This window comes from Anopheles darlingi, chromosome 2 (assembly GCF_943734745.1).
Source record: "Anopheles darlingi chromosome 2, idAnoDarlMG_H_01, whole genome shotgun sequence".
Lineage (NCBI taxonomy): Eukaryota > Metazoa > Arthropoda > Insecta > Diptera > Culicidae > Anopheles > Anopheles darlingi.
In genome coordinates, this window is record NC_064874.1 from 48,874,403 (window position 1) to 48,881,902 (window position 7,500).

At 51.4% G+C, this 7,500-nt stretch overlaps 1 protein-coding gene across 2 annotated transcripts in view; it reads right to left on the bottom strand.

Annotated features, from left to right (window-relative positions):
• LOC125951877 (uncharacterized) overlaps positions 1-5,175 on the bottom strand; it is a 14,491-nt gene extending 9,316 nt beyond the window's left edge. Inside the window, exon 1 of one of the 2 annotated variants that reach the window (XM_049680996.1) lies at positions 5,086-5,175. The gene's annotated coding sequence lies outside the window, so the exon portion shown is untranslated. Of the gene's footprint in view, positions 1-5,052 lie in introns of both variants that reach the window. The other variant, XM_049680995.1, reaches the window with a different exon arrangement.
• Between the last annotated feature and the right edge of the window lie 2,325 nt (positions 5,176-7,500).

A 7,500-nucleotide genomic window follows, 5' to 3' on the forward strand; every position in this document is an offset into this window, starting at 1 on the left:
AAGAAGCTCAAAATGGGAGGCAGAAAACTAACAAAAAAAAAGAAAGAAAAAAAACAAACCGAACAAGAGTTTGAACGGCAGGACCGGCCCAGGAATGGCGTTTAATGTTCGTGGACATCGCGCACAGCCGCGATGCCGTCTTAGTCGCATCGCATCCCGCCGAACATTGGTGTGCTGCTGATAATGATAAATGGTCAGCGTCAAGCAGTGCCACCGCAGGAGATCCTCGGCGGCGTCGGTCGGATCCACTGGTTCAGCTTACGACACCGGGGACACCAACGGTTGCTTCGGTTTGTGATTTGTGAAAAGGAACACATCTCTTGGCTAATGGCCAAATTTTTCTAAAGATCCAAAAGCAGAATACCAGGCGCCTCTTACAGTCGCCCAACGTAGAGGCCTGAGGTTTGACATATCCACACGCACACACACACACACACACACACGTACAGTTCAGTGATTTGATTGTAGAAAACGCTGGAAAAATTAAAACCAAACGTCAACAATCGCTCCCTAGCGGCGCTCTCGCGGTGCAAATCCACGATGATGATGTTGATTGATTTCCCTGGCATCATCAATCATCGATCGCTTGGTAGGAAGCTTGGTTTTTCTGGTTCGCCTTTCACATTGTTCGCAAAATTTTAAATTGATGCCGCGTGTAAATGCCCGCGTAAAATGTATGCCCGTACGTCAAGTTTCTCATTTCGCTCCAAGCCGCTCAGACTACCGAGTTTAACAGATCACCTTTCCAGAACTGGCAGCCCGGTGCCCGGTGCCCGCGGTGGCAAGTGAAACCTTTTTGCCACTAGCTTATGCTTCGACCTCGGTACGTTTACCAACGTCTGGCGGACTGCAGCCAAAGTGCATTGTCGCTTGGTCGGTTCGGTTAACTCCTGGACATGGAGGGAAGGACCAAGCTCGAGGTCCATTACCTTCTGGACTGTACGATGCGCTACACATCATCGTTTGTCTGAGCGTCGACCCGGTCGACGCTACACACGAGCCCGGACTGTACACCCAGCTTGGGCACAGCAAACATTCATCCGAGATGGTTCCAAAAACGAAACGAAAAACGAGGCACTTTGACCGTCGTGGAGCGCTCCGCTTGGATCGTTGTTTGCTTCTTCTTGGCTTGGTTTGTTTGGTTGCTTGGATGTTTGGTTGGTTGGTTGGTTGGTTGGTTGGTTAGTTGGTTGATGCTTTCAAGAAGAAAAGAAACGTCACGGAGGTCAAAGCTAACACCTTCTGCTTTCGGTGGTGTGGATGGTTTACTTAATTAAAATTACTCGCTCGCCGGGCCTGCCCCCGGGGGACCCGCCAACCGACTGCCAAGAAAGAGCAAACCGACCACCAGGACCGTTCGGAGGTCAGTCTGACAGGCCGACTATACCGCCGTGGCGCCAGCGGACGTGCGATTTCGGGAACGAGATTTTAGCTTCTCTTTCACTCGTCTTTCCAACCAGCTCTCTGACGACCTTCTGGCCTCCATTTTCTCAAGGTCCAACATCGGGAGCCGGACGGTGCTCGCGGGACTGACACGAGCAAAACTTTTAAATCATCCATTAGCCAAAGGGGAGGGGGGCACGCCGCCATCCCTACACCATCGACCATCGCCAAATGATAGAGAACGAGCGAACGGGGCGGGCGAGGACATCATATTAGAAATATGCTGTGCGCTAGGGAGTTGGCCTCGTGTCTGCCCCTTTTCTTTTGCTATTTTTCTTCTACTTTCGATGTTTTTCTTATTCGTCGTGTTCGTGCGCCGAACAGCGGTTCCTGCGAATCTGCTGGAACAAGGTCTAATTTTAAACAGTTGGAAAAACTGTTGTCCTACTGCAGGAAGCTTCACCGACCACAAGCAAGGCCCCGCGGCTATTTGGCAGAGGCCTGAAATTGAGAGTCCGATCCGCGTCCGTGTATCTGTTCTGACCGCACTCCGGAGCGAGGGATCCGATGATGGTGGGGTGGCGGAGGGGCAGAAAAGGAAGACACAGAAGCAGACAATAACCGCAAGTTGTTAAAACATTCTTCTGTTCTGAGGTCACCGGAAGACTGGCCGCGGGGACCAGGAGGCTGTTTACTCGCGCGCGGTGTGTTCGTCCGGTTCATTCGAGGAACATAATCGTTCTGTTTACGGTTGTTTGTCCGGTTGGTCAGAACAACAGAGAGAGAGAGAGAGAGAGCGAGGGAGAGAAAAAAAGGTCCTCGCCAATGCGATGCTAATGCTTGAACGGAAGCAAAACCATTACTGTGGTCCGCGATTGTGGTGCCATATTTACAATATTATCGCATCGAATGGACACTAATTGTCACATGATAGAGCTCGATTTATGATTCTTTCGGGCACGAACCCCTTAACCTTCCACGCTACTTGTTGGACGGTCGCGATAACAGACCATTTTCATTGTGTTATTGCAATCGGGGAGGGTAGCATAACGGTGGGACATTATTATTCTATCATTAAGCGTTCGTTTGCGTAGTCTCCGGTAATTGTGATTCACAATATTTGCTCGGGACAGGGATGGACGTTGACTATTTTTTTTTTATCTTACCAAATTCAATTGTTCGCTCTCAGGCGAAGCTATTGTTCGTAGCAACAGATGTTACGTCGCATACCATTTCGACGTCTAGATTTATTCTCCCCTAACTTAATTGCTTAATCTTTCGCTCAACCGGCGCTGGGGTATGGCATAAAAAAACATTCAATTGCCCTGCACCATAAAAAGGGTTTGACCTTTCACGGTGTATGGCTTAGGATGGCGAGAAAGCGCTGAGTGAAGCGCTCGCTCACGGGGATTTATTTTTCTGACACCTTCTAGCATCGAGTCTCTAAACCCCCTTCAACCCCTTAACCGTTTATGCTCAGACCCGTCAATCATGGATCCGGAGCGATTAGGTAGTAAAAACAGGGCGAGGAGCCAGGATGTGTCGGAGGAGAAGGGCAGCCGTCGAGCCAGCTCCCTCGGTCGCGTTCATTAAGTCAAACAAAAACCCTCTCAAGCATGTTGCCCAACCTCGTGCCCAACCCGTGTGGCTATAAAATGGTGCATATGTGCGCAGTGATTGCAGATGAAGCTGCAAATCACTTCTTTTATTAGCGCTGATGGCGTTGCTCCTGATGCTGATGCTCATGCTGATGTTGATGCTATTGACGACGTAGGGCAACGTTTTAATCATGTCCCGTCGTCGTCGTCGTCGTCGCCGCCGCCGCCGTCACCATCGTCGTCGTTTATCGCTCAAGCAGGACACACCAACCTTCATTGTCCGTGGGCATCGACCGATGCGATGCGATGGTCGCTCGCTCGGCTACACCAGCTTCAGCACCATAATGAGTTCCGGTGTGAAGGGTTGTCCCGTTGCATAATTAATACATATTTGTTTTCGTGTCAGCATAAACTGATTTATGCTGGAAACTGAACCTCGTACCGATGATATACGCTCTTCACATGCACCATTCCCATCCCTGGACCTCAATTTGACGCTCGAAAGTTTGCTGATCGTGATCTACCAAATTGGTTCGTATAATGAGAAACTTTACCAAACAATGCAAATGTTTCAAGCCCAACCCAACCAAATACATCGTTTCTTGCTGCCGCTCTTCAACATTGCCACAACTACATCGCATTATGAAAGGCAGTAAACGGTAGCAGCACACATCGTCAGGGCCGTGGTCGACCGGAGGACACCTTTCTTTCTTCTCGCGGTACGATCACTCGCCATATTAAATTGCCTCTCCATTATGCCATCAACAAACGCCGCGGGCTCAACTCCAGGTGGCCACCCAGCAGCCAGCAGCCAGCTGGGGCTTAGCAAATGCCACACCATTACAGCGGCTCCCGCTGGGTGAGGATCCCGGTCGTTAATGTAGGAGCACTAGGGAACTTGGAAATTGTCACCATTTCATGTATGAGAAGGTGCTCGCAACCATGTCGACCATCACCACCATCACCAACACCAACAGTAACAACAGCAGTAGCAGCAACAGCAGCAGCAGCTGGAGCAGAACGTTCTCCTGGATGAGAACGATGAGCGTAGAACAATGGACACATTTTCGCACCTCGCACGGCTAAACAATACGCTCGCTATTAACACGCAGCATCACCCCCCCCTGCCAACGAACACGATGACTAGCACGACACTCACTCACTCGCTCGCGGCACACACACACACACACACACACACACACCTTCGACCTCGCATTACCTCAAATAGGTAATTTCCATTATCCACTTAGGGTGTGCGATCCATTTTGTCGCCGAGTCAAGCGTCGCCATCGTCACACCGTTACACACACACACGCACACACGCACACATCGTATCACAGTAGCCCTGAACCCCGTGGAAAGTGTAATCATTTTTAAAGCGCACACACACACACACACACACACACACACAATCCGGTACACGCATACCACGCGAGGCATCACACGCAACACACGTAATGGCCCGAACCGGTGGAGGCCTCCACGCGAGAAGATATGTAAATGGTGCGCCAAACAATGGTGCTCTCCATCAACGGCCCGGGGTCCTACCCGGTAGGTAGGTGGCCCCCATAATACCATGGGTCCTGTACTGAAGTTGATGGTTCCCTCCGGAGCAAGTATCGAGAACGAGAGGGAGAGAGACCGGCCTGGACGAAATCCGTCGTCCAATTTGTGGCGTAGGTGTGAAAGTTCAATTCCCTCGTTCACTCGTGTCGTGGCCACCCCATCACCACCGGCTCGAAGGGGTTGGGGATACGTCCCAGGAGTCGCGTGGCAGGACACAAATCGCCGCACCGAATCGGAGCACCACACCACACCTCCGACCACCTATAATGGCCACACATTCGCCACACGCTCGTCGTCATCGGTTGTCATCCAAGTAGCACTCGCATTTGTGTGCCTATGCCTGTGTGTGTGTGTGTGTGTGCCGGCACCACATAATCGAACCGAGATGAACTACAACACATTCCGTGGCCGACCCTTCGCTGGCTGGTTGGCACACCGCCACACGACCACCCTTCCGTCGAAAGGATGGTTGGAAAACTCAATTTTCCACGGGCGAACACGTTACCACGACGTTACGAGCGCACCGATGCCGACGTACCGATGAGCGGGTTTGGCGACTGGCGACAGTACAACAGAACACCGAGGACCGAGGAGACCTCTACACGCACCCGTACCGATCGACGAGCGAACCAGAACTGACCTTCCAGCATCCAGCATCCACGCGAATGCTGTAAGGAGCCATCCTGACGGTTCTGCTGCTGCTGCTGCTGATGATGATGATGATGATGATGTTGACCGAGCCAAACCCAAAACAATCGAGGTCATCGTGACCGTGTCGTCGTCGTCGTCGTCGTCGTTGTCGTCGTCGAGGAAATCGAGGAGGTTTCGTCGAGTTTGCGCACAGTTTGCGCCGGTGTTCGCACTCGTGGCCACTCGGGGTTCGGGGTCTTTGGCGAGAGATGAGATCGTCCACAAACCACCATCCTCCTCAACATCATCATCATCCTCCTGCTTTCGCTAAGATGAACGTCTTGAAGGCAAGCAATGGGAGGATGAATACTACATGGAAACCGCGGAGAAGGGGAGCAGCAAGGCTAAGAACGTTCTTAGCCATTACTTGATTCTCGTTCCTTTTCGCTTCCTGCGTGCTTGCGCGCGTGTGTGTGTTTCGTTGGCATTTTTTACACTCCAGCACCGGAAAAGGGTGGTCGGTCCGTGGCTCGACCTGCCACGTGTCCAGTGGTAGCATCTCTTTGGTGCTCATGCTTCGTTTACCGAGGTTGGAGGCACTGGAAAAGCAGCAGCTGCAGCAGAAGGCGAGCACAGTAGGCATTGGCAGGCATTGTCCGTCGTTAAGACGCTAGACGCTCGCTAGATGGTGAGAAACAGAACGTGAAGAACGGAACGAAGCAGGCGCCTTTCGAGTAAGAAGACGCCTACCATGGAATGGAATGGGATAGAAGGTGTGCAAGGACCTCCCTTCCTCTTTACGCTCCCTCCAGGGATGTGTTGACGTGCTGGGCATCTGCAAAAACGGGCACATGATGTCATTCAATACATCAATGAGCGCGTCAAATGCCACGTTCCATGCCGTGCGCATCGCATTGCTACGGTTACAGTGGAACGCACACTCCATCCGCAGTCGCCCGCTAGCCTCGGCATCTCGAGAGGAATTTCCACTCCGACCTTCCGAAGTGACGACGACGATGGTGAGGATGATGAGGAGGAGGATGATGATGATCAACCTGACTTACTTCAGCAGCGAGTGATAATTTCCAGCAAAAGCGCGTGTGAAAGTAACGCGTGACGTTCTGGTGATGGTGCGTATGAGGTTCGAGGTTCTTCTTTATCGCCATCATCCGGCACGACGATTGTGGTGGCTGCAATTTGTCAGTAAACAGTTAATTTGGAGGCTAGAGAATTTAATGATTTGCACGCCGCGAGCAGTACGCAACGACGAGTAATAAAAGCGTCGAATGGCGTGTGCGTCATTTGTGGCATTTGCTTTGCAGTTCCTGGAAGGTTCCCATCGTCAGTCTGTATCTGTATGTCTGGGTGTGTGTGTGGGTATACGCTTTGGACGCCTCCGCGTGCGTCGCGTAGAAAGGGCGCGTCTGACGACCACCGACATGCCAGTGAAGGCACCATACCGTAGCTGTATGATTTAAAGCATACAGGATGACATGTTTTACATTCGTTTCCAAATTACGACGCTGTCGATTTGATATCCTTTCGTCCCCTCGTATTTTTTTTTTTTTTTTATCCACGATGAAGACCTGTCCCGATCGATGACATTAAAGGTTCCCCAGTAAGAGTAGTGTGGCGGGGTTTCACAGCATTCTGTTGAATATTTATGTCCTTGCTCCCACCTCAGAGCAGCCCCTTGATCACTGTGTCCTCTAACGCCGCCTCTAACCGTATCAAGCCGCCGCCGAGCAAATGTGGCAACAGAATTCGAAACCCAAAACGTGTGGTAAACTGTTATTACATATGTAACATGACACTCTGTTAGCTGGTTCGTGTTCCTTGCTGCTCGGTACTGAGTCATACACCGAGCTAGTCTAGGAGAGTCGAAAGGGTGCAGTGGTAAGAACAAGAGATATATAGATTGGGGGATTGAATCGCGGGTGAAGCGTGTGCCCCGGGAGAATGGACGCTCTTGAGGTGGCACTGCCAAGATCGGTTACACCGCTCACGGTGTACCAGTGCTAGTGGCCAATGTTCCAATTCGTTTCGATTCGTTTCCACCGAAAACTCTGGTCGTCGCCGATCGAATTGGATCGACGGATCGAATTCGAGAGTGTTTGAGACGGGGCGGTTGGGAAGGCGGGGATTGAGTTTTCCTTTCGCTGTGAAGCGAAGTTTTTTCACTTGAAGTACAGCGTGCGCCCTTCTTTCGGGGAAATCCTTTCCTCCGAACGAACCTTAAGTCAAGTGTTGTTGAAGGGGAACCGAATGTCCCACTTTCATCGCTAGGAGCGAGCAGCGAGCAGCACGAACTCATGCTGTGGTG